Raw genomic sequence first — 19,487 nt, 5'->3', positions numbered from 1 at the left:
CCTTATAGGGCTCTCTATGCAATTTATACAATCCTGAGTCAGCCTATATTTCCTTCATACTGTGTTTATGGCCAGGGTCATTAAAAAGCTGAGAATGGCTGGATTAAATGAAGGCTATCATCCCTTCCCATAGAGGGCAAGTGGTATTGTCAGAGGGTTTAGCACCAACTACTTATTTCATAACATCCGTTTAGTTTAAGTTTTTTGTGAGTGCTTTGGGAGGAGTTTTTAAAAATTACTTTTTTTGGACTACAGCTCCCTGAATCCCCTGGCTATGCTGGCTGGAGAATTCTGGGAATTTAGTTTGAAAAAGTTATTTTTTAAAAAACTTTAACAATAAATCACAGTCAATATTTAAAGCAGCAAGGTGCCTTCAGAAGTATCTCCCCTGGAAACTCAGATGTCTACCAACATTGTGGTAATTATAAGAAGTTAAAGAATATTGTTTTCTTGCATAGGTTGTTTTGATGGTCAAGCCATGTTCTGGTACATAATGCTCTCCAGTAAATGTTTATGTTTTTAGTATTACTCTCATACCACTTAGGAATTCTCAGCATGGCCCTGTGATTGTAAAGGCAACAATGAAGAAACAAGAGAAAAACCTGATGTATAAAAAAGGTGGCCCTTCACATCCTAGTGATTTGGAAGAAAATCACCACACATCACACTATAGTGAGAATCCTTGAGTTCTTGTAATAAAATTCAAAATAGCAGCCATGAAATACTCAATATGATTGTTACTAGGTTACATAATATGCATTCCACCAAGTCACGAGTAACACAATACCTCCTTGTTAAGGTTTTAATTTAAACCATAATTCTAAAGCCAGCTCATGGACATGCTAGGCATTACTTTAGAAGTATACAAAATGTCCAGTTTCCCCAAGACAATAGCTATCACACTTAATGCAGTTTCCCATTAAGAGTCAATGCTCCTCATGCCTTCTCCTTCTCACCCAATCAACAAATTTACTGTTTTGAAGCTGAAAATGATTTAATTAGGAAATGAGCTAATGAGTCACACCTCTAGGGGATCAGATCATAATTATGTTTGATATCCCGCAGGTGAAAAAGATTTTTGATTGCCAACAGTTTGCAATTTGAAGCCTCGGGTGTACGTTGCATGAGACTGCTATCACACTGTGGCCTCATTTTCTGTTTCCAGATGAAAACAGAACAAAAACAAGAATGCTAAATATGAAATTTTATGTAAAGTATTGCCACCCCTTGAAAAGGATTTACCACTCCTTTGGTAAATCAAACATGCATTGTGTTCAATTTGGAATATTTTCTCATCCCAATAGGAATTCCAAACTTGACAGGTGTAAAAATGTCTCGAGATCAAAGAAATATGTGCACAGAATTAAGTGTGTTGCACATATAGCAAGAAAGCACACGATGGACTAAAAATAAAATAAAATGAAGTCAAGTAAAATATCACCTTTTTCTGTTGTGGGCTATTTCATTATCCCAACAAATTCCAGTGTCCCCCTAATGGAAACAAATTAATTTCCCTTCAATGGAACTACTGTAATGGCAACCAGAGCACATCTCCTCTTCCTTACTGCATTGTGGCTCCTCAAAAAAAATGACGGGACTTTTTTTTGTCCAAAAAGTGGCTGAGACAAAAAAGTAAGTTAAAGGTAAAGGTTCTCCTTGACATTTAGTCCAGTCATATCTGACTCTAGGGGGCGGTGCTCATCCCTGTTTCCAAGCCATAGAGCCAGCGTTTGTCCGAAGACAGTTTCCGTGGTCACGTGGCAGTGTGACTAGACATGGAACGCCATTACCTTCCCACCGAGGTGGTGCCTATTTATCTACTCACATTTTTACATACTTTTGAACTGCTAGGTTGTCAGGAGCTGGGAAAAGCGATGGGAGCTCACTCCGTTGGGTGGATTCAATCTTACAACTGCAGCACAGATGCTTCTGCAATTTAACCACCACCACGTCCCTATGACAAAGAAGTACCCCCTGGCAAAAATCCACAGATAGATTGGGATACATTTTGTCCCAAAAAGAAAAAAAAAACCTTATGTTTGCAAGTTGCTGAAGTTTGGGGCTTAAAAAAAAAACAGCTATACAGGTGACACATTTTATATCTAGTTCTAGATGGATTCTATAGCAAAATATTATTCTGAGGTACTAAAATGTCCCATCCTTCTGTATGAGGGTCTGAGCAGTCTGGGGGAAAAAATTCCAGATTGATTGCTTTCCCTCATTTGTTATGTTCCCTGCCCAGAGTGAGGAGACACTGTGACTTCACAGAAAGAAAGAAAAATTATTTTTTCCCTGAGGGCCACTGTTCTTTTGGTAAAAGAAACTATGTACCTATACCCACAAAAGATAATTTTTCCCTGTGGAAAAAAAGAACCCCACGAACTAAATAAGTCTGTTACATGCTAGAATAATTATTGCTATTCAAAGCTGATGTCACTCATAAGAAGATTGTGACAACATAAATTATTTCTATCTGCCACTTTCCTGTGGTGAGAGCGTCAGGTCTTGAGCCAGGCCATCTTCAGGTGTTTTTCTGCACTAGGTAAAGCTTAACTTTCTTCTTCTTCTCCATCTTCCCTGCCCTGAGATCTAGTTATGTATGCTGGACAATACCCCCTGGATACTATTTTTATATATATTTTATACAGTATGTAGCATTGACAAGCTGAAAATGGGAACAGAGAGAAGAACAGATCTCAGAATAGCAAAGGTGTAGAGAAGGCTAGCCAACCCACACAGTTAAAGAAGTGAATAATGCTACCACTAGGAAAAAGCTGTTGCTGCCTGTTGTGGCATTATGTAGCAACATTTTTTGCTTATTATCTTTTGCATTCTGAGTGCTGCATTTGTTTGTTATCCTTGACTATAGTAATGCAAACAAATTAGATGCCAGAGGTAGGGTTGGATTAAAATAAAGTTTCCTGCATGAGGCAGAGAAAAAGAGGGTGCCCTCTGCTCATTCCATGTACGGAAGGTTGCAACAGAGTTTTACGTCAGTTAGGTTGGTGTAGGGCTGAGGCTGATTTATTTGACCCACAGAGCTTTGTCTTCTTACAGAGAAAGCAGTAAAAGAAGACAGTAATATTCGATCCCCAGCATTTACTGCCTGATGCAATTGCCTTATTCTACCTCTTGGTAGGAGCAGCACTGACTAGCAGATTAATGTGGCAAAGGCAAAATGTGTTGGTTTTATTATGGCTTCGCAAGGGACCAAGACAGTACAAAGTCACCCTTTGCTTATCATATTGGACGTAAGTGAATGAAACAATTGTTTATGGAAGCCTGTAACATGCTCTTCCATGTCAGTTGTTTTAAATTTGTTTTATGCCTGTGGGCCTGTCCAAACTGCCATATAGATATGATATATGGCTCACTGATGGCACGGATTGGATTTGGAGGGAAAAGACCTCATCCACTAGTGCTTCTACGTGGAACAACCCATCCTTCCCCTTTAAGGGCTATCATGGATCTTTCTGGCCCAGTGGTAGGGCATCCATTCTTTTTGGCACACTCATTGTTTAGCTTGTTCAGCTGCAAGTTAGGAACCTCCAGCAGTTGCAAATTCCAAGGGAGAGTTTGAGAGAGAAATTGGGGGAAGAACAAGGGAGGGGAAGCGGGTAAGGTGGAAGGGCACTCAGACGATCAGGGAAACCACTTCACTGACAGCTGATCAGGCTACAAGGGGTTGTTTGCTGTTCCTATGCGAGGGGCACACCAAATTGCTCCTCCCCTCCCCCACCTCTACAGACCCTTTGTAGCCTGATCCACCCCGCACCCAAAATGGGCAGTCTGGACAGGCACTGCAGCTCTTAATGCCTGAGACTTTGCTATTACTTTATTATTTATTGGATGTTTGTCTAATTTCTCAGCAATGCTTTTGAGGCAGTGTACAAAAACCTACAAGGACAGAGCAAAGGCACATCACATTTACAAAATACATCTTAAAGTGTAAGTTAAACCTTGTTTCAGAGAGGCTGTTAGCATCAAGGGTGCCTCCAAATAGGCTTATATTATGCAGGCACCCTGCCTAATGCACAGTATTTTATATGGGGTCAAAACAACCACACTGTTTGCTGTGTAAATGCTCTTGAGATCTTTGCTACTGAATCTCGGGATGCAAATGCTTCATACAAAAAAGCAGACAAACAAGATCTATTATAGAAGCAAACAATAAAACTACGCTGAAAATGTCATCATGACTGCAGAACACAATGTCCTTCCCTGGGAACTTTCACATGAGGGGAAAAAGTCATCAGGCAAAGGGCTTTTAGAAACTCCTGCAAATTTCCTTAGTAGGGAATGTGAAATGGGTTGTCAGGCTTCAGCATATAGCGGCATATGAACAAGGCATTGTTGCACGTAAGGCTCTGCTTCAAAGGCAGGCAAAGTGTAGCCTTCCAGATGTTGTCAGACTGTCCTAGCAAATGTAGTGAATTATGAAGAACGCCGAGAGCTGAGATCCACTAGTATCTGGAGGAATTCACCTTGCCCACCCCTGCACAATGCATAGCGACTTTGATATTTTGGGAGCCGTAGATCCACTCTGGGTTTTACTCTGAACTTTAAAAAGCTCGCTCAGGTTTAGCACCTTGGATAGCTCTTGTAATATTCTATGTAAAACCCAGAATGCATTCAACACCCTGGTGAAACTGAAGCCATTAGGTTCCACTAACTCTGCTGTAGTCACTGCTGCTGCCAGATAACTTCTGAGAATGGCAGCATCCCAGCAGAGCTTCCTTAAATTATCTCAAGGAGAAAGAAGACAGAGTTTTTTCAGGTGCATAAGCCCCTGGTTTTAAGCTTCTAAAAATATTCTCTCTGTCCCTAATGTTGTTCTCAGTGTAGCTAGTCTGTTGTCAAGAGTGGCCCTATCATTAGTCAGGGTGAGGTAGATGACATCTATCAGTAAAGGATAGCTATTTGTCAATTAAATTGTTTAATTTTTAGATTATCAGCATTACAGGAAGATTGTACTTCTCCGTTTTGGGTACTAAATTGTCTGGTGTTGAGTTCTCTCTCCATTTCTTTCAACTTGACCCTTTGGTGTTGGTGATAAGCAGATGGTGAATATATACATGTATTTGTAATATTTGTCCACAATCATTATTTTAATAAGCAAGATGTCTCTGCTTGTGTGCATTTCTTGATGTCTGTTTCCAGGGATGCATGCTTTGATGGCAAATGCATTCTGAAATGAATAAACCTCTACTACAGACGCCATCTGGTTAAAGCTGCATATTAAATGAAGCTAAAGTGGATTTGAAATGCATGTGATTGAGAAATTCTGACTTTAGAGGCAGACTGAGTTTACATTGTCTTTTAAGATTTTCATAGTGGCATCTTTAAACTAGCTTCCAAGAAAGGAAAAGGAGGTCAATTGTATTCAACTGCACAGTGTGTCATTCTCTGCCTGCCCTGCTACATACAACTCATGGCATGACCGGATGCAGTGATGTCTCTCCCATTAAATGTTCAGTCAAATGATCCAGAAATTGCCAAAAAATAAGAAATGGAACATCTCTCATGTTCTACATCTACAGATTTCCATGCATATTATAGGAGATTTTATACCTTATCATGTTGATTTGTTGCACAGAGACACTTTCAGATCACAAAATCCAAAATGCAATATGTGTATTGATTCAAAATGTTTGGATAAAGCTTTCAGATAGATGAGAGTGCTGTTTTTGCAGGGCTACTGCATTGAGGGAGGGGGAAATAGCTGTAGAAGATAAATATAGGACACAGCAATCAGATTATGTGAATAGATAGGGTTGGGGATGCAATATTATCTTTTGCCCAAGGTCACTGAAAAGTATAGAAATATATCAAAAGTGAGAGAAGGCTCCACCTTTTTTCTTTCTTTCATTAAACAACTTAGGAAATGACAGTCAAAGTGTAAATGACTTAGAATATGACTTTAGATTAAAACAACAATAATAATCACAGCCATTCTCCCCCTTCTCCCCACTGTTTTCTGTTCTTTTCCACATTGCCTGCTTTCTAATCTTGATATTCAGTGCCCTTTGGCTAACTTTAAAGCTGGGTATTTTTAAGGCTAATTTAGAATCTCAGCTCTCATATGTATCAATTGCAAATATTCTAATTTATTTTAATCTGCTTTTAGATCACAGCTATACTAAACAACATGGTGGGGCTGCTGCAGGAAAGAGGAATCTATTCCATCTGAAGAAGATTCCAGCTGAATGCCACATAAGCAGAATTTGAAAATAATTAATTAACAATTGATTTGTTACCCTTAATCTGTTAACATTTTCAACTGTGATTTTAAAAAAACACGCTGTTTAAACTGTTAAGCATAAATTGTATTTATTTAATTTTTACTTTTTCTTGGCACTTGGATTCATTACTGCAATTTTTGATCATTTTCAGCAGTCAAAATCCTGTTGCTGATTTATGTGTGTATAAATTAAATTGTGTAACTCTGCTCACCATGGCAAATTGCTATTAAGTAACAAGGCACTCATATGTGTTACAAGTCATGTGTCCAATTGTGCAACAGATGTATAACTAATATTATGACCAACACTTTCTTGATTATTGGCAATTTAAATTATGCACATATGAATCATTAAGTGGATCTTGGCCAATTCTTTAATTTTCAAAAATAATTTAGCAAATTAAGCTACACATTATGTTTATATCTTTCTCCAGGCAAGTTAACATTAGAAGACTAAAACTTTTTTTAAAAAGCTTTCAAATTAACATGTTATTGCAAATAGTATCTGATTGACACTAACAACTTTGGGGGAAATGATATATTACAGATAGTATGGCATTAGTGTGGGCGGCATATAAATTGAATAAATAAATAAATAAATAAATTAGAAAAATGAATTACTTGAGCTCTTAAAACATCTGACTGTTACAGCAGGAGATCTTCGCACTTCCCGTAGTTTGCAAATTAGCTTGCTTTGCTTCATAATTTCTCATTGGGAGGTAAACACTGGCCACATTTGTCACTATGACTCATCAGTCACAAAGATTTGCTAGAATCACATATCTGTAATACTTACAGGATTGCATCTTCTCATTACATACTGGATGCTATGAGTTTGATTCTAAGCCCAATGGAGACATGTGTGACACCTAAGCACATCAGTTTTAATAGGTTCAGGCATACTTAATTCTGTATAGGTTAAGCCAATACATGACAATGCCTAGGATTAATTAATACTTAATTATTAATTGTGCTCCATCCCATTGATATAGAAAGATGTTTCTGTCAATGCTAGATGCAAGTTTTACTGATATGTGAGACTCCACTAGTCCCTAACACACCCCCTGTGGTTTTTCACCAGCTTCTCCAACAAACCTGCTATTTACTTCTGTGCAAGGTTTAACTTTACAGATGGGATACCAGTAGTGGGACAATATAAACATTGGGGGGGGGTGCATTCCATTCCTACTGCACCACAGATGAAAAAGCCTTCTTAATTGCTGTTTGTTTTTTGGACAGAACAAGCTCACAGAGAAAGGCATCGCAGAGCAGTCCTGCGATTAGCTAGACTGAGGCAGTCACCTAAGAGGAAAGATGATGGATGGGGTGGAGATGGTAGCAGGGCCAATCTCCTAACCATTCTCTCAACAGGAAGACAGAGTGGTGGCGTCTTTTACACTGTGGGCTCTGCCCCTCAAGCCTGCCATTGGCCTTCAGGAGGATGCTATCCTGTGAGCAGTGTTGAGGCAGAGTTGAATTGCTTGTCTTGACAGCTTATATAAGTGAAATGGTGGTGGTGGAGTGCCATCTTATCATTTGCCCGAGATAGCAGCATGTCTTGGACTGGTCCTGAGTCATCAGCTGGTGGCCTTAAAGCACAGTCAGGGTGATATGGAAGTAAACGCTGCAAAATGTATGCTCTCATACTATCAGTACTAAGGAAACAGCACCGGTTACACAACAGCTCACCATGTAGAAATGTCCTGGCATCCACTGTGGGAAACTACTACCAGCATTGTATCATGAATGAGTGTGGATGAGTTATTTGACATACTGAACTTATAACTGGCATTTAACAATGTTACACTGATTTACCCAGAACAAAGTCAGACAAATAACACATTATGCAATTTCTGTCAGTTTTGATATTTTGTTTGCTAGACATTACCTTGCTGTTCATAGTTACAGTAACTTGTAGATGAATGTATTTACTTATGAGTTTCACTGAGTTTAGTGGGGCTTACTTTTGCAAAAGTGGGTGCAGGACTGCATCTAAAATTGCATGGTGCATTTGCATGTCACAGTCCTTCGCTGAAATTTTTACTGGGCTTAGCCAGTTGTACAAAGAGTGCTCACCACATTGCTTACCAGCAATGTATATATATAGTTTCCTGTTGCTTTTAATTGTATTTTAACTTTTTCATCTTTCTTGCTTCGTGTCCTTTAGACTCTAAAGGACACGAAGCAAGAAAGATGAAAAAGTTAAAATACAATTAAAAGCAATAGGAAACAATAGAGAGATAAATCTTTCCTTCTAACAAGGGCAGAATAAAACAAACAGTAGCTCAGACTTTTACAAGGTCAAACTAAAGAAACTAAAGAATATTTTGAAATAAGCTTGGGTTCATTTAAAATATCTGAGTGAATAAAAATGTATCAAATGAGCTATTAAGAGAAATACGTATTCCCTGCCTATTTTTCCTCTCAGAATGTCATATCCTCATACATTCATGCCATAGTAGTCATGCTTTCAAATTAAGTTGTATGTACTTTTGAGTGGCCAATTGGAAAGCAAAAACTGCTGGAATATGATAGGGAAACATGTAAAAGTATTACCAGTGACAAATATATGTTTCTTTCCTCTAGAGGGAGGACTGTTTCTAAAAACATGCTAAACATATCATCCAGTTCTTTCACATGGCAATGAAAAAAAAATAAGGAACTCATTAAGTAACCCTCCTCACGAAACGCATCCATAGTTGAAGCACCACTATTGAGAAGAATCCTCTATTTAGTAGTTATCTGCCTCAATTCTTCTGGAGGGAAGGGAAGGGAAGAAAATGTAAAAATTCAGGTATAATGTGGAAGCAGAAGCAATGGTTATGGCACATTAAAGAATAACAGGATTTCATCTCTAATGTGTCACTAGACTCTTTGTTGAAATATGCTACAGATTAATGTGGTTACTCCTCTGGAAAATATTGGAGAAAGCAGTCTTTCAGATAGATGGATCTTCAGCTTCACTGGTGAAAACTGTTTTAAATTGGTCCTGAAAATGTCCTAGAATCATTGCAGCTGTATCTTCATTAATAATCTTGCAGTTTAATCGGCCCACCATCTATGGGTTGCCAACTTGTGAGATGGGGTGTAGCGATCACCCTGCTTTGTCAGGTAGAAGATTATTGGCATGTACCAATGAGAGCTGTGGGGAGGCGGAGCCAGAGAAACTAGAAGGGAGGGGTGAGTCAGAGTCTAGTTAGCTCAGTCAGAGAGACAGAGAAGAGAGAAAGAGTTTGGGAGTTTGAGGCAGAGAGCGTTTAAGGAGTGATTAGTCAGAGTATGATCTGTATTAATTAAGATAGAACAGGTTAAAGTTAAATACTGAAGCTTTGTGTAACTTTAAGAATGTGCTTAAGAACTATTCCTTAAGCAACGTGTAAATGAAAACTGTTAGAACAGTTTGTTGATAGCATCTGTACCTTCCTTAGGCTTTGGGAATTATTAGGAGGAATGTTTACATTTTGGTATTTATCATTATACCACTGGGCACTTCCTCACCTCACTGTGTATTTATCATTACATTTCAGTAGCACAATGCTAAATCAGACATGGTTAGATCTACAAAAGCTCCAAGCTTTTTTATGCAGAGTGAGTGTGTCCTTTAATGCAGTGGTCCCCAACCTTGGGCCTCCAGATGTTCTCAGACTGCAACTCCCAGAAGCCTTCACTATCACCTCTGCTGGCCAGGATTTCTGGGAGTTGAAGTCCAAGAACATCTGGAGGCCCAAGGTTGGGGACCACTGCTTTAAGTCTTGCACTTCAAATAATGAAGGTTTTAAAATGAATGTTGGTGTCTTATGAGAATCAGCAGATTCTTGATGAGAAGCAGCGACTGTTAATATTTAACCAAAGCAACAATGAGACTATTTTTGTTAAAAAAAAATTAGTCTCATTTTCCCCTTAAAAATTTACTAACAAGAAATTAGTTTATATTTGATACTTTTTTGTTTTCTCTGGTGTCAAAGTTTCTCTTTAATAATCTGTTGTTAGACATTAGCATTCTCAAATCACTGCATACAGAGTCCAAGTAGAAAACAAATGATATACAACCTAAGGTAGTACCTAAACAGGACAGAAAAAATGCACATGACCCAATCATACATATCTTTGGTTGTTTAATGAGGCTTCTGCAGTACTTTGTTCTGTAATATTTTGCTATTCAGAGTGAATTGCATGAAGTATAACTTTTCAGTATGATGCTCAATGAAAGTAAACTTGTTAATTACCATAACTATGATGGCTCCCCCCCCTTGTAAGCTAAGAACAGCATTCGGATATGTTTGGGTGTATATGTGTTTTGGTCCCTCCAGTGTGGCATATATAGATTTTCTCTTGCATTCTTTCAACTCTGAAAGGAAACAGGGTGTAACCAGTACAGTAACTGATAAAATGAGGCATTTTCTCTATTTAAAATAACTATAATGCAAAGTTTAATTTTAAAGTTCAGTTGAAACCAAAATAATTTTAATGACAAGGGCTTTTTTCTTCTTCTTCAGTTGGGTTTTCTCTACTTTTATTTACATTTGTTTCCCATATATTCAACACAGTTACAGCGTATCACCTGAAGAGCGCTCTGATTTCTGGCAAAATCTAATGACTGAAATAATCTCAGATTTTATCCAGGTCATTTGAACGAATAAGGTTGCAAAGCTTATTCACTTAATCTTCTGAGTGGATACCCTATCTGGAATATCATCCGGACTCCACACCCACTTCGGAGGAGAGAGACAGAATTGAATTCAAGAAGTGGGAAAATGGTAGAGTGGGGAAAAGCCTGTGGAGGGGGTTTCCCACTAGGAGGGAGATATAAAAGGGTAGAGGCAGCTAGCTGGAGGAAGGAAGACAATGCAGGGGCAGCCAGCAGAGATATGAAGGAGAAGACCGAAGAAGAGGGATGCTGAGTGGATGTGGTAGAATGGTAGGGGGCTGAGTTCATGGTTTCTGGCTTCTCAGTATTTGACGACAGTTCCCTTCTCAGGAGCATCCTGCCTTGTACTTCCCTTAAAAACCTGGAAGAGGCAGGGAGAGACCCACCCTTGGACTTTACTCACCTGAAGCAGGATCTATTTTCCAGGCTTTCTTAATCCTACTTCCTGGAGAAAAAAGAAGCTGCTCCAGCGTTTGCTAGAAGTCTATGTCTTTATGGAATGTGGAGTCTTGCTGCCCATTAGGTTACATATATGACATGCCCACAGAACTATACCTCCCACAGGTGTGTGGCTGTTGCCAAGAACTCCCAGAATTCTGCTTGGGGAATTCTTGGAGAATCCTGGGAGCTGGCATTTAAAAACACAGAACAGGGAAGGAAAAAAAAAAACCTTCCCCAGCCATTATATGTTGCATACTGAATCATGTGACATGGAGTGCAACAGATAATGTCTGCAGAGATTTCTTAACTTTGGGCAATTTGTGTCTAAAAGTTATACTAGTTGTTCAACAGGATTTCAGCCAATGATATATAAAGTATATTGGTAAAATGCCTGCATATGCTTTAACAAGTGCTCCTTGAATTACTTGGGAGCAGAAAATGCTCTTTAGTCTAAAACCAAACTTAATCATCCATAAAGCAGGCCCACTGAAATCTGTGGCACTTGAATTACTTTCTACTAACTGGACCCTTCGTCTCAGCTGGCCTTTCTCAATGTAAGAGTAACATGGGATTTAGATGCTTATCTAAGAACAGGCAAAGGCAGGCCCTCCACCTGTAACTGAATTCTACTCTCCAGTATTCCTCATCACCAACTACTATACTGACCAAGGGTGCACCAAGGCTGATGGAAGCTTCAATGTAACATTGTTGGGTGGACTACAATTCGCCCATCCTTTCCTTCACCCCTAACATTCTTTCCTTGCCCATATTAAGAACTTCTAAAACATTTACACCATGCCTGGTTCTTTATGAGTACATATTCTACAGCTGTTTTCATGACAGATCAACTAGAAGGAAGCAGCTGAGCATTAGATTCAACTTTTTATTAAAGCTCCCTGCAAAAACTTCCTGTTTCTTTTATCAAACTATGTAGCTGTGCAGCTGACCATGATCAGAGAGAACAGTGTGTTCTCAATAATAACCATTTTTGCTTGCATTTAATGATGGCATGTTAACATATTACATCAGGAAGACTGCAGTGGGCAAAAGGATGATTTATTTCAGGGACAGGGCTACTTAAAGTGAATTGAAGCCATTATTTTATTTCTAAAGACAGGATGAATGACAAATAATCCCATTCTATTAACTGCCATACCTCTCTTTTTCACTCTAACTATTTTCCACTAAAAAAAGAGGTTAAATTTATGACTGGCTAGGAATGATCAGACTATTGGACAATTTGTAAGACAAAAGGAATGAAGCGAAAGTAGTTGTTGTTCAGTAGATAACTGCCTACTGCTAACCGAGACTGTTATATTTGAACAGAATTAAATTTACATATAGAGAAATCAAATGTAGGTAAGGAACATGTTGTTATATATAGGCCAGCATTCTACTGGGGATTTATCCTGGCATAAATCACATTTGTAAATTGGCACTAATTAACACTTGCATTCCTGGTCATTGTGATTGGGTTCTTTAAAAATTGGTGACAGTTCCTTCATTTTGGCGGGAATAAGAGACAGAGGCAATTTTAACTGTTCAACAAACTTAGCTTTATTCTCTTCTGTTTCTTGATTAACATGGCTAAACGGATCAAAACTGCTCAACTCAGGAATCAGTCCATAACTCAACATCTTTGGTTCCGACGCAAACACTCCTCCTCTCACTTCGGGGCTGGACCAAAAAGTTCTCGGTCTGTCACCTGCCACATCAGGGTACTCCTCACTGCATACACTGTCCCACAGCATGGATGCCTCACCCACTCCCCCTCTGGGGGTGAGGTATTGCATTTAGGACCTGGACAGATCACTTTCCTCCCTCCGCCTTGGTTTAGGGGGTAAACCACAACCATCCATTCCACCGGTTTATCGACCCTCTCTCCACTCCTGGGAGAAGAGGGATCAGGAAGCAATCCTCCACTTGTCTTGAGGTTTGGGAAATCCCTCAGCAAGTCACAGACCTTATTAGCTTGTTCCTCTACCTTTTCGGTACTGTGCTGTCTCTCCCATTCCCTTCTTTCTTGCCCACTTCAATTCTAAATTCCCGCTCTTCTCTCCCTTCTTTTATCACCTCCTCCCACAATATCAAATCTTGCTCCTCCCCTTTTTCTCCCTCCTTCTCCTCCGCCAGGCATATCTCTATGGCTCTCTTCCCTTTGAATTCATCCTCCTCTATTTTTATGAGTTCCCCCTCTACACACTTAGATGCCTCCTCCTTTCTGCTGAGGACAGCACACTAGCCATCTGTCCTTCACAGTCATACAACTTATATCCAGAGTATCTAAACTCAAACAATTCCACCAATTAAACTATTGCTGCTAATTAATAAGCTGTTTTTCACATTCCTGGTTCTGCAACTTCTGGCCACAGTATCGATTCTCAAACAATGACATATAACCTCTTTGATTCACATCTTTTTAATGTACATACATATTTCTTTGTTGAGAGAAGTGTTCTTCTCGGTCTTAAAGTCAAAATAAATATCTAGTGATGCTTTGCCTCATGTGTTATGAAGTGCAAAACATTAAGTATTAAGAAGTCTAATCATTTAGGGGCAATGGCATTCGTCTGCATGATAATTTTTAATAGATTTTTTTGTAACTACTTGATAATCTGGAGAGATCTATAAGTATATAAGATCTATAAGTACTGCAGAGCTTTGCCCCAAGGCATCAAGTTTAGAGGGCACTGAAATGTGGAGCTGAATACACTGGTCGGTGTTGAAAATTTAACTTAATTTAATTTAATTTATTTATATCCCTCCTATCTGGTCGGTTAAGACCACTCTTAAACAGAAATAAACAGAAATGCTTATTTGGCATTCGTCTGCATGATATTGTGGGAGGAGGTGATAAAAGAAGGTAGAGAAGAGCGAGAATTTAGAATTGAAGTGGGCAAGAAATTCTGGTCACTTTCCTTTTTTTCATTTTCTTTTTTCAAATTCTCTTTCTTTGGTGGGGGCATTATGCATTCTCCTCGTTATTTTATTGGAGACTTGCACCCATGGCTTAAGGCAGAGTGGTCTGGAGATGATACCACTGGCTAGTGCCAAAACTGCAAATTACAGCTATGGCAACCAATGATCCAGACCAGAAGTGAGCTTTTTCTTTCACAACACTGGTAAAAAAGTGTTTCGCCCTTCCCTCTGTTATAGAAGAAGCTATATCTGTTCTATCTCCTGAAGCCCTGCTTGTTTCCTGAGTCTTTTTTTTTTTAAACTGGGTTTTTACCTTTTAAGTTGTTTATGCTGTTTTATCATTTTATGGTGGCAGGACCAGAGCAATGGCAATTCTGGGGTGTTTAAAGAGTTCCATGGCTCTCAAAGACAAAAGGGATGTTCAGGGATCACCAGAATCTGAGAGGATTGATAGGAAACTTTTACTCTCCCCCAAATGGGCACAGCTGATGACATCATCACAGTTGCAAGGCATAAAGTTGTGCAACAGGATGCCAACCTATCAAGCTATTGATATTACTCTATTATCACTTTGTAATACCACCTAAGTATTATTTTATAATAGGTGCTATGGAAATCATGCTAAATAGCTTTTTTAAAAAACCCTATAGAAATCAGAAGGCGGCACATTCTGTTTTTGCCTGAAAATAAAGCCAGATTTGTGTGATTCAAATACAAACACTGAATCACTAAGTGTTTAAAGCCAGAACTATCTACAGATCTTGGCATTAATTTATTGAGCAAAGTACAGTAAGTCATTCCTATTGAAGAACACTAATAACTGTTTTTCTCTCTGAACCTAAATGAAATGCATTGCAAATATAACAGAAAGCTATTAGCTGTTAGTGAAAAACTATTAACGGACTGGAAAATCAGCACCATCTGTTCTCCTTTGTGCCTTCATGCCTGGCATTTTAAAATATAATGCAACCGGGAAAATGAGTCCATTTTCAGACACAATTCAAAGTACTGTACTGGCTCTGACGTATATGGCTTAGATCTAGACTACCTTAAGGACTGTATTTCTCACAGAAATGTGCCTGAGTTGTGAGATCCTCAAGGCAGGCCTTTCTTTCTGTCCCACCACCCTCACACGCTATTTGGATGTTGACATCCAAGAGAGGTCCTTCTTGACAGCTGCTCTCATGCTATGGAACTCCCTTCTAAGGGAAGCTAGTTTCCTCTCCCCACAGTCATTCCATTAGTGGATAAAGATATTTTATTTAGAAAGGGTTTTGCTACTGATTGACCAGTGTTAAAGTACTTTAGCCATGGTTTCAAATGATTTTTAAAGCATGTAGTGTTTGAATGTAATAATTTATTTAATACTGTTAGAGTAATTAATCATGCATTTTTTGGTTGTAGCTCTTTTAAAATTCATATTGTGAGCCTCCTTGGGTACTGCAAGCACAGGTCACATGAGGTGAAGGGAAGTCTTACAAATTTGAAGAGGCCCTCTTCCTACTCTTCCCCATGCAAAGACACACATCTTCTTATTAAGTGAGTTGCCAGTATTTTACAACAACAAAGTGAGCACATTGTTAGAAAAAGGGCCCCCTTAAATGCTGAAGGATGTTTGTTGGTTGTGTGATTTAATGATTGGTCAATGAAAGGTAAACACACTCTTCCTTTGCAAATTTGATTTCCCAGCCATATGTCTCCAAATATAGCAAGCCACTGCCAAGTCATACAAATTTCATTTAAAATCTAATTTGACCCTTTGCCCATTTTTCTATATAACCCCCCCTCTTCAGTCCACAAGGCACTCAATGATGAATTTACATATGGAAAAATAGCAAATATGAGATTGCATTTTCTTGCCTATAAAATTGCTGGCTCAGACAGTTAGCCTAATGTTTTGTATGATAAGTTAGAAATCTTAAAAATAGTGGACCTCTTTGTGACTAAGCTCTCTGCATGTAACTTCAAGTACTCTCCCAAACAAATGGGCAATGTATGTCACATCATGGGAATCATGCGCCATTTGAAGAAGCTGTCAAAATGCCCTAAGAAAAATATGCAAAGAACAGTTGAAATTCTGGTGTACAAACCATGGTCATAAGTCTACATGTAGTTAAAACAACTTAATACCAGATAAAAGCAAAATCAATGTTAGTACTGTACATTTATGATTGTTTATATGATTTGAGTGCAACAGCTTCAGATCTTCATTTAATTATAAACAGAAAAAGTCTATCTAGGAACAAGGCAATATCATGCCATTTATGTAGTCTAAATGGGGATGAGTTCTGAAAATTAGATTTTGAATGTTCTCAGGAAAATACTTAAGAGGGTCTGTGGAATTAGAACCATGAAAAATATAAATAAATCCAATTTGAAGCTATCTTGAAGAAAAAAGGAAAAACTATCCTTGTCATCTTAAGGGACAAGTTTCTACTGAAGCACTAGATATATATTGTCCAAGAATCTGGTAAATTACTTTGGACTTCATACTTTGATGGTATGTAAGCTAACATGTATTGCTGAATATTTACCTGCAGGGAAATTTACCTCTCTATATACAATATTTACTTTTTTCTGGCAATTTTCTGAGTAAACAATTTATTGGAAAAACAGAAAAGGGCATGCAGGATTGAGGATGAAGTAGACTGAATGACTATAAATACTCTTAGCAGACCTTGTAAAAGTAATGATGGGGAAAGGTTGGCTTTAATACACCCCCCCCCATCTATGTTATTTCATTGAGAACAATTGAATTACCTTTTGTTTAATAGAGCTGGATCTTTTGTGGCTATATATCAACACCATTTAATTTATTTCTGTGAAATCAGTTTACTATCAAATAAGGAAGCTCTGTCCCAAAACATTGTAAAGCAGCCTTTATGTGATTTAGAATATAAAACTAGAGATAGGTATGAAGTTCCTTACCAATGTACAAAAAATGTTTTTGAAATTAAATAAATATAAATGTCATTTCACTCCTTTGCATGAATATTACAATTTGATGAAATGTGACATTTTACCCTACCATTTGTTTGGAAAGCAGCTGGCATGATTCAGATACCCTGTTTCCCTGAAAATACCTAACCTGAAAATAAGCCCGAGTATGATTTTTCAGGATGCTCGTAATTTAAGCGCTACCCCAAAAATAAGAACTAGTTAAATGAAAGCCCACCCTCCACCATTGTGCAGCAACCAGAAGAAAATTACATGACTGTATTTGAATAGATTGTTGTACATGAAAAAAATAAAGCATCCCCTGAAAATAAGGCCTATTGCATTTTTGGAGAAAAAATTAATATAAGACCCTGTCTTATTTTTAGGGAAACACGCTACTGTGTTGGAAGCTTTCATATAACCTTCACTGACACAATACAGAAGCTAATCAGATGTTATTCTTGAATGCTGATAATGCAAAGAGAAGCAGAGTTTTTTTTTATTGACAGTAAGTCAAACAGCCTAGTATCTGCATTCATTTTACTCCATTCTATCGGAGTGATTCTCAAATTAAGCCCAATGAAAAGGATAGGATCTATTCTAAATAAATGTGTACTTTGATTTGGATGAGTCATGAATCCCAAACTGAAATGGGCTGATCTGGACATGTATGAATCAAAGCAGAACTCCTCTGAATTTGGCAACATCTAAAACTCAACAACTTGAGCTTTCGCAAAAGCTCTTTTTGTTGAACGAATACACAAGCATAGCAGAGAGGAGAGGGTATTGTTTTGTGACTGGTAGGCTGAGATTATAATCCAAGTGAATGATTGTATTAAGTCTCTCCATAACATAGTGCTTTAGTGGAGGAATGTTGAAATAATGCATTGCAGGACGCATCCAGCCTTCAGTGACCCTTGTTAATTTCCTTTCCAAAGAGCAGGAACCTTAAAGGTGATTTTATGCAGTCTTTCGGACCTGGGAAGATATAGCACCAGCTGCTTGATTGCACTTTTTGTCTTGAGCATCTACCACCACGTTACACTTTCTTCATCCACCCCATCCTACTGCACTTGCTATGACCTTCATGCCAAATGAGCAGGAGTTAGTTTTCATGTATTATAACTCCCTGGTTTCTCCACAAATCCTTCTGAAATTTGGAAGGGTTCTAGCAGAAGGTCACCACTATGCTATTTGCATGCAAACTGCTCCAAAATTCATGGAACAGGGTAAGTAAAAGCAACCCTCCTATTTGAATATATATCCATTCTTTTTGCACCGATCATGCTGACATTTTCTAGATTTCTGAACTAGAAGCACTTTCATCTGGTAACATATTTTCACAGCAATAATTAATTAAAATCCTAGGGAGATAAGCATGTCTGAAATCCCTAAAATGTAAATGTGAATGATGTAAATTCTCACTTCTTATTTTTACTTTTAAGATGAGGAATTATAACATTATTATCTTTTCCCACTGACAATGATGGGATATTATCATTTGCTGAAATATTTTGTGCAAAAATGTCAACTTTTACATAAAGTTCCAAAAGAGTGTGAAAAAGTCATGCAATTGAGTCGCTGCTGTATACATAGAGGCTCTCTCCACATGAATCAGAACATGAAAAAGTCAGGCTTCTGTACAAAGCAACCTTTCCCCCTTCAGATTATCACTTTCATGTATTTAAGGATGATAGAGAGGGTGATGCTAGCAGGCTCCCATCATCATGTGCAAGACATATGCTTTCAGAAATCCTAAATGGAGCTAATGTCAGTGCAATTTCAATGTCAGATAACTCATAAGAATTCATCTGTTTTTAATATGATTTTCTGCACTGGAGAGTGTTTGGTCTATAAAGACCACAAATGGACAGGTTGTGGTCCTCCAGGTAAATTATGAATAGATTTTGTAATAAGGAGATACACATTGTAATGCTTTAAGCTTGTTTGAATACAGTATCTTCTGGAATTTTAAATGAATGTTTGGAAATGCTAATATAGTACTGTAAAAATATAGGTTTGTCTACAAATGTCATTTAGGTCCTTCTATATTTTTATTTATTTATTTATTTATTTATTTATTTATTTATTTATTTATTTATTTATTTATTTATTTATACCCCACCTATCTATAAATATCCAACCTGCAACAGACAGATAAATAATAAGGCAATCATCAAATTTTGCTGCTGTTTAATACTGTTCTTATATATACAAACGATTGTTTACCTGGCAATACAGAATGGAATCCTTAGACGTCCATGTCTGCTTAATTTTCACAAAATTCAAAATTTTATTCTG

This window comes from Pogona vitticeps, chromosome 5 (genome assembly GCF_051106095.1).
Source record: "Pogona vitticeps strain Pit_001003342236 chromosome 5, PviZW2.1, whole genome shotgun sequence".
Taxonomy (NCBI): domain Eukaryota; kingdom Metazoa; phylum Chordata; class Lepidosauria; order Squamata; family Agamidae; genus Pogona; species Pogona vitticeps.
Note: the sequence above shows the minus strand (reverse complement) of the source record.